Raw genomic sequence first — 14,509 nt, 5'->3', positions numbered from 1 at the left:
GAGGCTGTTTGAAGGTGGTTTTTTTTTGGGGGGGGGTGCTATTTAAAAATTTTCTTGCCATTTCCGAACTTTCCATGAAGAAACAGGAAAATATGTTTTATGCTGATGAGTTTCATGTTAATGGGAGACGCATTAAAAGTCTTTGCAAGTTGTACTCGCTAAGTGATTCAAGAGTAAGCTTCAAACTAAGTGCCTAAAGGTTTTCCCACCAATTTCTATATCAGTTTAGTTCAGTCGTTCAGTCGTGTCTGACTCTTTGTGACCCCATGAATCGCAGCACATCAGGCCTCCCTGTCCATCACCAACTCCCAGAGTTTACTCAAACTCACGTCCATCGAGTCAGTGATGCCATCCAGCCATCTCATCCTCTGTTGTCCCCTTCTCCTCCTGCCCCCAATCCCTCCCAGCATCAGGGTCTTTTCCAGTGAGTCAACTCTTTGCATGAGGTGGCCAAAGTATTGGAGTTTCAGCTTCAACATCAGTCCTTCCAATGAATATTTAGGACTGATTTCCTTTAGGATTGACTGATTGGATCTCCTTGCAGTCCAAGGGATTCTCAAGAGTCTTCTCCAACACCACAGTTCAAAAGCATCAATTTTTCAGCACTCAGCTTTCTTCACAGTCCAGCTCTCACATCCATACATGACCACTGGAAAAACCATAGCCTTGACCATATGGACCTTTGTTGGCAAAGTAATGTCTCTGCTTTTTAATATGCTATCTAGGTTGGTCATAACTTTCCTTCCAAGGAGTAAGCGTCTTTTAATTTCATGGCTGCAATCACCATCTGCAGTGATTTTGGAGCCCAAAAAAATAAAGTCTGACACTGTTTCCACTGTTTCCCCATCTATTTCCCATGAAGTGATGGGACCAGATGCCATGATCTTAGTTTTCTGAATGTTGAGCTTTAAGCCAACTTTTTCACTCTCCTCTTTTACTTTCATCAAGAGGCTTTTTAGTTCCTCTTCACTTTCTGCCATAAGGGTGGTGTCATCTGCATATCTGAGGTTATTGATATTTCTCCTGGCAATCTTGATTCCAGCTTGTGCTTCTTCCAGCCCAGCGTTTCTCATGATGTACTCTGCATATAAGTTAAATAAGCAGGGTGACAACATACAGCCTTGACGTACTCCTTTCCCAATTTGGAACCAGTCTGTTGTTCCCATGTCCAGTTCTAACTGTTGCTTCCTGACCTGCATATAGGTTTCTCAAGAGGCAGGTCAGGTGGTCTGGTATGCCCATCTCTTTCAGAATTTTCCACAGTTTATTGTGATCCACACAGTCAAAGGCTTTGGCATAGTCAGTAAAGCAAAAATTTCTATATACCATACACTTAATTACAGGGGTAATTAGAAGGGGTAATCAAAATTAGAAGAAAAATTGTCAACAGGAAATGGTTACACGGAATCCTGAAAACTAGAGTATATTATTCAGTATCAGAGAACATCAATGGCTTATGGTAAGAGAAGAATTCCAGTATTATTTTTGGTAAATAGTAAGGCATGTTTGTCAGATTTCTCTAGAGATAGAAGCCTGTAAGGTATTGTATCAAAGAATACTAGTGCTCAAGGAACAAATAACATTAAAAGTTGCAAATGCAGCCTGGATATTACATGATAAAAGGGAGCCTAAGGAGTTAGGCTGTGAAGAGGGAGGAATCAGGAGGTAGATTCTACACTTGACCTGGGTGCACACTAGCTCTCTGGTTCCTGGAAGAGTCATTTCACCTCTTCATGTTCCAGTTTCTTCATGGGTTAAATAAGTGGTTGCCAAGGTGTAATAGAGGCTTCCCTGGTGGCTCAGTGGCAAAGAACCCGCCTGCCAATGCAGAGACGCAGGTTTGATCCCTGGGTTGGGAAGATCCCCTGGAGGAGGGCATGGCAGCCCAGTCCAGTATTCTTGCCTGGAGAATCGCATGGACAGAGGAACCTGGCAGGCCACAGTCCATGGGGGTGCAAAAGAGTCAGATGCAACTTAACGACTAAACAACAACATGTTTTACATGGAGAAAGCTAGTAATTGTTAATGAGCCACCCACCTGATTTCATCTCATTAAATATTCAGTGAACATTCACTGTATCAGGCACTTCACAGGTGGATTAGGGATATAGAGATAAGGGTTCAGATCTTCAAGAAGTTCAGTGTCAAGTGGGTGAACTCGGTAAGTCAGTGGGCAGTTCCAACACTTGGTACAGTCAGTGCTCAGATGCACAGGGTAAGGTGTGTGCACATAGAAACAACCCAGATCAGGGTGGCGTGGAGTCAATAAAGGGCTTCTCGGTAAAATGAAATTTACCGAAATTGGAGGACAGGTTAGAAAGTTTAGCCAGGAGAAAAGGGGCCAGGGCCATTGATCTGGGCATGAAAAAGTCAATTGGGGGTGCTTTCTGAAGTTTCATTGTGGCTGGAACAGAGAATTTGAGGCAGAGAGTGAGAGGTGAGACAAGCAATATGGCCAAGGCGCAGGCCTATGGCGCCGTTTAGAGGTTTGACTTGCAGGAGCCTCTGAAGGGTTTTAAACGAGATCAGATTTACTCTTGAAGTGTGGAGGGACAGACAGGATTGCCCACAACTTCAGGAGCCTCTGTCAAGTTGCCTGGTAACCAACAAGCAGGAGGGACTGGGCCCACATCCAACTTTGTGGCGGTTCCTCTGCCCATGGTCCAAATCTGGCTTCCTACAAGGTCACAGGTGGTAGCAGCCTGTGTTCCCAGACAGCTCCACTGACAGCTGGCATTTAAGCCCTGGTTTGAACTGCCTGCAAGGCCACTAGCGTCAATGCTGCCCTGCGAAATGGTAACTCCCAGGGAAGACCTTTCCCTGGAGCCAAGCCCCAGGGATGCAGGCTACAGGGCCCCCAGCCTTTGTCTGTGGCTCTGCTGGGAGCCTGGGCGTCCTTGAGCCTCTTCCTGATCCTTGCTGGTAAGTTTACCTCATTAAAACCTTTTCCTTTTGCATGCTGGTATGCCGTTTACCTGGAGAAGGCAATGGCACCCTACTCCAGTACTCTTGCCTGGAAAATCCCATGGACGGAGGAGCCTGGTAGGCTGCAGTCCATGGGGTCGCGAAGAGTCGGACATGACTGAGAGACTTCACTTTCACTTTTCACTTTTATGCATTGGAGAAGGAAATGGCAACCCACTCCAGTGTTCTTGCCTGGAGAATCCCAGGGATGGGGTTGCACAGAGTCGGACAAGACTGAAGTGACTTAGCATGCTGTTTACCTTTGCCCTCTGAGGCACAGATCGTGTCCCACAGGAGGCAAGCTCCTCTTCTTCCAGCTGTGGCATTTGGGAAACCGCAAAAGGGCTCAACTAAGCCATACCAGGGCTGCATGACACCCCTCCCAGGTAGAGCTGGTGGTGGGAGACCTGGAGAAACTGGTGACATGCAATTTCAGGGCTTGTCTGGGCCCTCGCCAGTTGCTACGAAGACCATGGAAAGCCCTCCATGGAGGGCAAACAGACCGATTCCTTGGTACCCACTATGAGTCAGCCAGCCCTGTGAGCCCTAAGGAAAAAGAAGTTAAGAGAAAAGAGCCCTTGGTCTAAAGTGCTGTTGGAGTGGTAGATGCAACCTATCCTCAAATTTGAGACCTGTTGTGCAGTGTACCACCCAGGAGCTTGTGGAGAGGGCCGGGGGTTGAGGTTCAGACAGAGAGGCTTCATCGCACAGGGAATTGAACTCCCTGTAGTAGTCACAGAAGTCCATTGAGGCTTCAACTACTTACATGATGAAGAAGCTACACCCAGGAGGTAAGTGGTAACGGATGGCCAGCATTGGAGCTTTACCACCAGATTCCCTTTTGCCAAGTGAATTGGCTGGTTCAGCCAAGCACGTGTGCCTGCCCTGGGCTTAGAATCAGATGCTCGCAGGGAAGTCAGATTCACATACCACAGAGCGGAGACTTCCCTACTGAGGTTGCTGGTACTTTAAGGCACCTGGGCTTTATAGAGCTTTATAGATGGATTGTTTGAAAATCCTGGGCCTCAGGGTTAACTTATACAAGGAGGACATCCCTCTAATTTTGCTCCTTCTACCAGGAGTAAGGGATAGGATGATCCCTTGGTGCTGATTTAGGCCCCACCCAAGAGAGTAAGAGGAAATAAGGGGGGGTGTAAATTGTCCCAGGTCTCAGCAAAAGTGAAAAGGCCCAGACCAACACTTCAGGCTTACTGCAGTGCTCTTAGGGCTCTGGTCCTCAAAGGGATCCCTAAGGAGGGTGGATGGGGAAAGCCAAGAGCGGGGATCAACATAACCCAAATCACCCTAAAGAGGATGTAGAGAGAAGATAGGGATGTAGGAAACAAAAAGGACTGATAATCGAGCGGGCATTAAGGCGAGCCCAGTGGAGAGCTGACACAGGTGGTGGATGTTGGAGGCCACGAGTGTTTCCCACTGCCTGGCCAGGAAGTCTCCACAGCTTGTTGTGTACTTGGAAAAGGGTGCAGAGGAGGAAGCTGAGTACTTAGCCACATATTCATGCTGCTAGAATGAGACTCCCCAGGCCCATAAGCCTCTGTGTGATCCAGGAAACTTGATTTTTCTGGCCAGACTCCTAGAGGGCCATTCAGTCCAGATTTGAGTCCCGTCCAAAGTAAACTTGGCCTTGGGCCCAGGCCTCTGCCCTCTTCAGAGGGATGGCTGACTTTTGCCCTTGTCCATGTGGCCTGGAACATAGGTGCGGGGAGAATTCTGCAGACCTACTGGGCACTGGTGCCCTAGTAATTGTCATTCTTGGACCTAATGGGTCCACAGTAAGTTTCCCTGGCAGGGTTTGGGACTGGTTTTACTTACACCCAAGACACTTGGCACCATTGCTGCAGGGGCCTTTGGCCCCTTTGAAGGGACCATGCTTGGGGTCCCTTCAACTGACTGCAGGACTGGTACAGACATGCTGGGTTCCCTCAGTCCATCTGAGTACACTCATCTGCTGGGTGGGTGTGGGCACTGCCATCCCTCCTGGTGACTTCAGGGCCTCTTGAATTTTCAAAGCCTGCCAGGATTGCGCCATTGAAACAAGTATCAGGTACCAGTTGGTGACAAAGAAAACCAAGAAGGCTTATTCTGTTGCCAGGAGCGGGTGGTAGTGCATACTATCTGCCAGCTCCCAGTCTGGGTAGGCAGTTAAATCCAGTGTCTGATTGCAGATCGTTGTGGCTTTGATAGTGGCCACCCAGTCACTCAAAGCACCTGATATACCAGCAGGTGACTCAACTGACTGCCTCCATCACTGGCGCTCGGTGTGTGGCCGGCAGCTGCACTATCCAGGCCCTCAGCCACCAGCCGCTGCTGACCACTCAAAGGCTGCTCTGAACTGAGATGTGCAATTCTCACTGTAGAATGCACAACAGATTTTGAAGACTTAGTTTGAAAAAAGAATGAAAAATACCCGTTTTTTATATTTAAATGCTGGAATGTTACTATTTTGGATCTATTTTGGGTTAACTGAACCATGTTACTAAAATGAGTTAGACCTGTCTCTTTTGACCTTTTGTTTTTTTAAAATATATAGTGACTACTAGGAAATGTAAAATTACATGTGGGGCTCACATTATATGACTCTTGGACAAAATTGCCCTAGACAGTGCTCATGTTCCCTGCTCTCGATTTCTCCAGGAATTAAAAAATTGATTTCACTTGGCAGAGAATGAACCTCACCTTAAAAACCATCCTCCCTCAGGCATGTTGAACTTCCCCAGCAATACTTAACAACTGCAGTAGTCCATCGTTTAATTAATAGATTATGAAGATCAATAATCCATTGGGAAAGCTCATTGTCTCCTACTGATGGTAGCTTTGACAGTGGCCCCCAGAGGAAAGTTTTCTCCCCAATGCAAGCTCTCTAAGCACAGCTGTCCACGGTGGCAGGGCCTTGAATGAGGATAAAGGTCAGAGCGAGACCACTGGAGTACGTATGAGATACTCCAGAACCTCATAAGGAAAGTAGCAAGGAACTTCCCTGGTGGGTCAGTGGTTAAGACTCAGCACTTCCAATGCAAGGGGCATGGGTTTGATCCCTTGTCAGGCACTAAGATCCCACATGCCTTGGGGAGCTGCTAAAAAGGAGGGGAGGAAAAACTGCGACCTTACAAACTACACAGAAGGAGTCCTTTTGGGGTATTAGAGGCAGCACTTCCTGCACATAGGAATGCTATTCAGGAATATATGTCACCAGTTGTTGTGTAGTCACTAAACCGTGTCCAACTCTTTTGCAATACCATGAACTGTAACCTGCCATGGGATTTCCTAGGCAAGAATACTAGAGTGGGTTGCCATTCCCTTCTCCAGGGGATCTTCCCAACCCAGGAATCGAACCCGGGTCTCCTGTATCTCCTGCATTGGCAGGTGATTCTTTACCACTGAGTCACCTGGGAAGCAGCTAAATTCGACCACGGGCTGCAGCAGTAAGAAGCCACAGAAGCAATACCTGCCTCTCTCCACCCCCAACTCATTCTGATCCCATGGAATTTTCATTATCTGTGATAAGCCTCACATCTGATGTCTCTAACAAGACTCTGCCAATATTGGGGGTGGGTCGTCTCACTGCTACTGAATGGTGCAGACACCTTGAATGACAATTATTGGCCCTGGCGAATGGGAAAAGTGTGACTCTCAGATCCAACATTCCCGTCCTACAGTGGGTTGTTACCGAACTGAATTCCATCACATGGGTGGATCCCTGATGGTCCAGTTGGGAAAACAGAAATCACACCCCAGTGGTTTTAACAGAGAATTTAATGCAGAGATTGGTTAATCCAATCTTAAAGGACTGAAAATGCAAAACTGGAGCATTAAGATGTCATAGAGTTGAGTTCTGCAAGAAACATTGACCATCTGAGGCCTGGACGAACAATGGGAGGAGGCCGGGATGATAAGCAGCCAAAAGCTCAAAAGACCCGCAGAGTTAAAAACCCGGACCTCTAGGAAAGAAGCACTATTGGTCAGTAGTGATACCCCAGTAACATGCGGGAAATTAGACCACTGAGGACGGGGTGCCAGCCAACACTCTGGTGCTGGCATGTCTGAGGAGACATGATGATGCTGGCTCTGAGAGGAGTGGGGAGTCAGAGGGTGAAACCTGGAAATTGGATTCAGCAGCTGCTACTAGACCCAACTATTCCTGCCAGAATGAAGAACCACGGTCTTCCAGTCTCCCTCTAGAGCCTCTTATCAGCAGAATCTAACAGGCAGCGCTGGCAAAGGAGAAATGGGGTGTGCAGAATGCCAGCCCCAGCCTCACAGAGCAAAGTGTAGAAGGATGGTTTGGAACGGAGATAAATAATTGACAAAGTGCAGCAAGCTGGAAAAATTGCAAAACGGAAATGGTGCATCCAAATGGTCAACCCAACTGTAAGAATAGGTGACTACCCACACAGTAGGTACTGAGATGGCCCTGTTGCTTGCCTTGCCTTAGCTACTGGCTTAATGTGGCCTCAACTTTGAGACTTGGTACCAAACACAGAAGCCTGTTTCACTGATGGGTTAGCAATTTTCAGTGGGATACTGCTAAGCCGTTTGTTATATGATGATAAATGCTGACAACCTCTGGCATTGACTAATCTGCACAATGGGTGGAAGTGCAGTGCTTTTTGGGTAATAAAGCATTGAAATATCCCTTTACATAGACTCACTCTTTAGTCAGGAGTCAGGTCATTGAGTCACCCAAAGCTATTAAAGTTATACCCTGTAGGAACAAATACAACTCACTCACAAGCCCAGTTAATAAGTCACATATATATTTGTCTCCTAGAGAAGACTACATCCTGAGAAAAGCAAAGCACCTGCAATGAGAAAATCAACTGGACCTCTGAGTCATCTTATCCATAGTGCTTGCTGCTGCTGCTGCTGCTAACTGGATCTATATCCCACTGTTCTTGGTTATTGACTGGAGTAGTCTATAGGAAATATGGCACAGACTCAGTGGAGGATCATAAAGACAGTGCCTGGGACTATAAGGCAGTCATGCTCTAGACAACAGATTGAAGTGGCATGCTTGTGTGGCTGCCACACTGCACAGTAATCATATCCCTCCTTTTTTGGACCCACACTGACCATGGTGAGTAGCTGGGGAAAATTTTACCACATGGATCACAGAAATGTGGATGAACACAAATGTGGAATGTCTTCTTGTGTCCTTTCCCACTGGGCAGACAACTCTGATGCTGGGTTAGCCACTCACTTCCTCTGAAAATTGGGGGATACTTATGTTAAAACAAAGTCACCTTTGTCCTCAAGCCATCTTCCTTAATCTGAAGAGATTGCTTTATATATATATATATATATATATATATATAAATTTATTTATTTGACTGCACCTGGTCTTAGTTGTGGCATGTGGGGTCTTTGTTGTGTCATGCAGGATCTTTCACTGTGGCACTCGGATTCTCTAGTTGTGGCACACCAACTCAGTAGTTGTGGCACATGGCCTTAGTTGCCCCATGGTATGTGGGATCTTAGTTTCCCAACCGGGAGCTGAACCCATGTCCCCTTCATTGTAAGGCAGATTCTTAAACGCTGGGCTGCCAGGGAAGTCCAGTTCATTCTTGAGGGTAGCTCAAGGGCCCCACATGGACAAATTCAAACCTGTGAAGCCGGTAGAGCACCATAGAGGACCTAACCTCTCTGTTTTCCTAATCCGGTTATGGACAGACTGTACCAGTCTGGGGCAGTGACCATCGTACCAAATATCACAAAGCTAGATCTGTCACCCCCAATTTCATTTGTCTATAAGGGATCTTACCAGCATTCCACTATCAGACAGTGTCTCAGGTATCACTTCTCCCAGGCAGTGGCCTCAGCCACCATTTTCCTTCACCTTCCACACTCATGCATCCACACCCCATGATATCCATGCTAAATAGATGCAGAAGGTCACCTTGGAACCAACTCGAAGCAACATTATATACTTCCCACCCACTTCCAGGACTAGATTTTCTGGGTGCTAAGACACTCTCCCTTGCCTCCACTGCCTTTCACTTGGAGACAGGGTGACCCACTTCGTGCAGGTAGCACACAGTTCAGTTCAGTTGCTCAGTCGTGTCCAACTCTGTGACTTCATGGGCTGAAGCAGGACAGGCTTCCCTGTCTATCACCAACTCCTGGAGCTTGCTCAAACTCATGACCATCGAGTCGGTAATGCTATCCAACCATCTCATCCTCTGTTGTCCCCTTCTCCTCCTGCCTTCAGTCTTGCCCAGCATCAGGGTCTTTTCAAGTGAGTCAGTTCTTCACATCAGGTGGCCAAAGAGGCACACAACTCTTCAGTAATCAAAGATCCAGTGGGCATAGGCTATATATGCCCGGTCTCTGGTGCCATCAGCAGGCTGGCCTTGGGGGCGATAAGAGACACAACAGTGCATCACCATTTTGCATGCATTTCCCTCCATCAAGAGGTGTTTCTAAGGCTTATCTGGGAGATTACCAAAGAGATAGCTGAGAGTTACACTAGCAAAGATACTCTTGACTCCCTACCTCTGATTGTCTTGGATATCTGCATAGCTTTGGGTTATTACTGACTAGGCAGTGTGTTTTGTGGTCAGCTTCTGGCTGAATAGTTCACTGCAAGCATAGGAGCTAGCTACGTGATTCTAAACCACTCCCCATCTCAGCCCTGGGATTTTTTTCTCATGACTTGGCCTGGAGTCCGTGACTAGAAGTTTTGGAAAACTCTACAGTTGAACTTTGTACTCTTTGTACAGATGAACTTTGTATTCTTATTTAGAACCCTCCTTGTTTTACAACATCTTCTCTGCCATCCTCACCAACTCCAGAAACCCTACTGAAAAATCCAATCAATTTCTGTCACCAGAGGGAAGGCAGGTCTCACTGTGGGATGCTGACAGAATAAGAGACCACGTATGTCATCTTACTAACACTTGGGCTTTTAAGTTATCTCAATGAAACCTATTATTGTGCCCATTCTCCATGATATAGTGGTGTTTTCTGTAACTCACCTTCCAAAGATGGATTACAGGGGGCAACTAGAGGCAGGGAGGTTAGGGTGTTGTAATAATGAGCCAGTGCAATGGCAGTGAGAATGAAGAAGGGTGGGATTGATATGATATTTAGGACATACAATTAGTGAGACTTGGTGCTTATTACTTGTGGGGAAAAGGATAGGGAAGAAACTAATGTTATGATTCACAAATTTGTGCCTTGAGTTATAGTTTTCTTTTAGAGGAAAGGAGATTTATTCACTCAATTGTTTATTAAACATATACCATGAGTCAGGCAGTGAATTTGATGCTGGAGATACAGAAGAAAAAGACGTTAGCACACAGAAAAATTAGCATAAAAGGTAATTACAGGTACAAATAGATAGGTACTTCTTCATATGAAGCACTGAGAAAGGCAGAGCACACTCCGGTAGTGTTCCAGCTAAAAAGCTTAATAAACTGATTCTAACCATGTGGAAGCATCACACATGCTAAAAAGAATGGGCATTTTGCAAAATAAATGGCTTGTGCTCTTTATACCTATCAAGGTCATGAAAGACAATACTGAGGAACTGTTTCTGGTCAAATGATACGAAGAAGATATGATAGTTAAATGCAATATGTGATCAGGGATTTGCCTCTTGGACCAGAAAATCTTGTTGTCTTTTGTTATAAGGGACATTACTGGGAAATTTGGCTATACATAAAGTAGATTACCTGGTGGCTCAGACGGTAAAGCGTCTTCCTGCAATATGGGAGACCCAGGTTTGGTCCCTGGGTCAGGAAGACCCCCTGGAGAAGGAAATGGCAACCCACTCCAGTACTCTTGCCTGGAAAATCCTACGGACAGATGAGCCCGGTAAGCTATGGTCCATGGGGTCGGTTGCAAAGAGTCGGACACAATTGAGTGACTTCACTTTCACTTTCAAGTAGATTACATAGTAAGAAAATGTTAATTTCCCAGTTTTGAAAATTGTACTATGATTATGTGAGAGAATTTTCTTTAAAAAAGTAGATGAAGCAAAGGGCTCAGATATAAGCTGGAAGAAGTTTTGAGCAGTAGCATTGTGGCTAGGCAGGCTTAGACTCCCTGAGTTCTATTAATAATCTCAGCACAGCTGTGCACTACATATGAGATTTTGGGTAAGTTATTTAAACATTCTATACGTTACATTTCCTCATCAGTTTTTTTTAAAAAAGATGATGTTAATAATAGTACCTGGGGCTTCCCAGGTGGTGCAGTGGTAAAGAATCTGCCAGCAATGCAGGAGACGCAAGAGATGTGGGTTTGATCCCTGGGTCAGGAAGATTCCCTGGAGAAGGAAATGGCATCCCACTCCAGTATTCTTGCCTGGAAAATTCCATGGACAGAGGAGCCTGGTGGGCTACAGTCCATGGGGTCACAAAGAGTCAGACACGACTGAGCAACTGAGTACACACACACACACACACACACACAATAATAGTGCTTACCTTATAGAAATGGTATGAGAGCGAAATTAGTGAGGATATGTAAAGGCCTTAGACCCGTGTCTGGCATGTATGTATAACTAATATTGGCTGTTATTCAAGCTATTCTGCTTCTTCCCTGTAAACACAGAGAGAAATGGGATATGGTTCCCTTGTTCAAGTTGCCACAGTCCAGTGGAAGAAATTAGGTAAACAGATAATATTAATAAATTCATGTGATGAGTGTCCTGCTAGGGATTTGAACTGAGTGCACCTGAGGCTGAGGCAATGAATTCTGTAGGAGGAAGTCAGAAGTTTCATAGAGGACTTCCCTGGTGGTCCAGTGGCTAAGACACTCCCAATGCAGAGGGCACGAGTCCCTAAGAGTTTGAATACCACAACTAAAGATCCTACATGCCACAGCTAAGACCCTGTACAGCCAAATAAATAATTTTTTAAAAAGAAGAAGTTTCACAGAGAGATCTGGTTTGAATTGGGTCACAAGGAGTGAACAGGAGTTTGACAAAATACACTTTTGCCAGGACAGGAACATCAGAAGTGTCAAAGCACAGGGTTCTGGAAAGGGCATCGAGTTCTGTGGTGTAGTGTAGGTGATGCAGTCTGGTTGGCAGACTCACCTGCCAGGTGTGTGTGGGCAGAGGGGCAGCTTAAATATCACCTGTAGCCTCAAAAAGGTCACATAATCTCTCTGAATCTCTGTTTTCCCTAAAAGTGGAGATATTAACACTGACCTCAGGTCTATAAGGAGGATGAAAGAAATGTGCTTAGCAGAATGTCCAGCACATGGCTCCTCCTCAGTAAAGGACAGCTGTTAGCAATGATGCTGGTGTTAAATGTTTCTAGGGCTCACCCAACTTCCTGGATCCTGTTTCCTTCTGAGCATGTGTCTCCCTCAAGTGACACATGGCCCTATAACTTCCTATAACTGCCAAGCCAGGTCTCAGTGATGACAATCAGCAGAATGCCCCTGTCAATCTGTGCTGGGCAGGTAGTGTGAACAAGCACTCAACCTTTGTTGTTTTAATACACCAAGGTTGGCAGTTTATTCTCTTAAGCCACCTCATAAACCCTGGAGGGTTTGGGACTTTTCTAGACACTTTGGTGTCCCATGCCAATTCCAGAAAGAAGAGAAAAAATTCTCCACTCTCCCACCTTTGTTGATGGGGTGGTAACATTGGGTGGAGGGTTTGGAAACATATGTGCTTAACAGATGAAATTCAACTCAATGTAAACAAAGAAAAGCTACCAAGTCCATTCTGTCCTGCAAGAGCTCCTAAACAGGGAATGCAGAAGGCAGTAAACATGGAGCAGATCTTTCTCTGAATTAACTGTGAATTCTGTTCTTCCCATTCAAGCACCAGAAGATTAGTGATGTTATAACGTAACCTCATAGGAAACTACAAAAAGGGGATCTAACCTGGTCTGAGGGTTAGGAAACTTCTCTTGAAGAAGTATGGACAAAGAAGATGTCACACACACACACACACACACACACACACACACACACACACACACACACACACAGACAGACACTGGAATGGCATTCAGCCGTAAGGAAAAAGAAAATCTGCCATTTGTGATAACATGAATGGAACTTAAGGACATTATGCTGCTGCTGCTGCTAAGTCAACTCAGTCATGCCCAACTCTGTGTGACCCCATAGACAGCAGCCTACCAGGCTCTTCTGTCCATGGGATTCTCTAGGCAAGAATACTGGAGTGGGTTGCCATTTCCTTCTCCTGAGGACATTATACTAATTTAAATAAGGCAAATACTGTGTGGTATCACTTACATATGGAATCACACACACACACACACACACACACACACACACACACACAAAGTGAAACTCAGAAACAAAGAATAGGGGGCTGGTGGGCTGGTGGGCAGGGGAAACCAAGAGAGATTGGTAAAGGGTACAAACTTCACTTGTAAGATGGATAAGGTCTGAGGAGCTAACATATAGCATGGTGACTATAGTCACTAACATTATATTGTATAATTGAAATGTCCTAAGAGGAGAACTTAAAGTTTCTCACCAAAAAAAAAAAAAAGAGAGAGATATGTGAGGTGATAGATGTGTTAATTAACTTCAATGCTAGGAATCTGTTCACAGTCATCACGTGTACACTTTAAGTATCTTACAATTTTATTTGTCAATTATAGCACAAAAAAAAAAAGTTCACTTACTAGAACAGTGAAATCAATTGTTGAAAAACTAGTTATGATACCACCTCCGAGAAAGCACGCTGTGAGTCTGGTGTGCTGTCCAGCAGGATGTGTGGTACATTCCGAACCAGGGCCAGTAACCAACATGAGGCACCATGTTCCCCAGACTCAGAATACATGGGGCTAAAGACTAAGGGATGATGGTGAGAATGATGCCTAACAACACGCTAGTACAAATGTTTGCACTTTGCTCCTCATTCTCTGATCTCTGCTATTTTTGAAGCTCATTATTCAAGAAAGAAATATCTCTTTCACAGAACACAACAATGGTTCCATGAAATTAGAAGCTGAAACTGCCACCTTATGCCACTAGGTAGATCCACCCCCCAAAAAATAAATAAATAAAAAGAATTACTGTGTCAGCTAAGGTGATTGATCCTGATCATCATTAAGAACTACCTACTAATACATTGCAGAAACAAACAATTTGTTTCCACTTCCCTGCATCACAAGGCAATTTCAGTGATCCTTTACATTGCTTTCACCATAACAGTGAATGTCCTTGTACATGTCATGGGTGACAGGAGAGATACCTAAAAGTGAAACTTCTGTGTCACAATGTGAATATTTAACCTTTCAAAGTGCTGTCAAATTACTGTCTTAAGTGGTTGTACACTTTTGCACCTTCACCAGCAATGATTGAGTTCACATTTCTGTACATTCTTGTGAACGTTTATTAATTTTTTTCAATCTGATTAGCATAAATTATCTCATTGTTGATTAATTTGTATTCCCCTGATTACTTGTCTATAGTGATATTTTTAAAAGTGTCAATTCTCAATTTTCCACAAGAATGATAGTTACATTCTGAGCAGTGGATGTACCATCTCATGAAGCACTTCTTGTATTCATGACCATGCAACAGATTTTTC

The sequence above is a fragment of the Odocoileus virginianus genome, unplaced genomic scaffold (genome assembly GCF_023699985.2).
Source record: "Odocoileus virginianus isolate 20LAN1187 ecotype Illinois unplaced genomic scaffold, Ovbor_1.2 Unplaced_Scaffold_7, whole genome shotgun sequence".
In the NCBI taxonomy this organism is placed as follows: domain Eukaryota; kingdom Metazoa; phylum Chordata; class Mammalia; order Artiodactyla; family Cervidae; genus Odocoileus; species Odocoileus virginianus.
Note: the sequence above shows the minus strand (reverse complement) of the source record.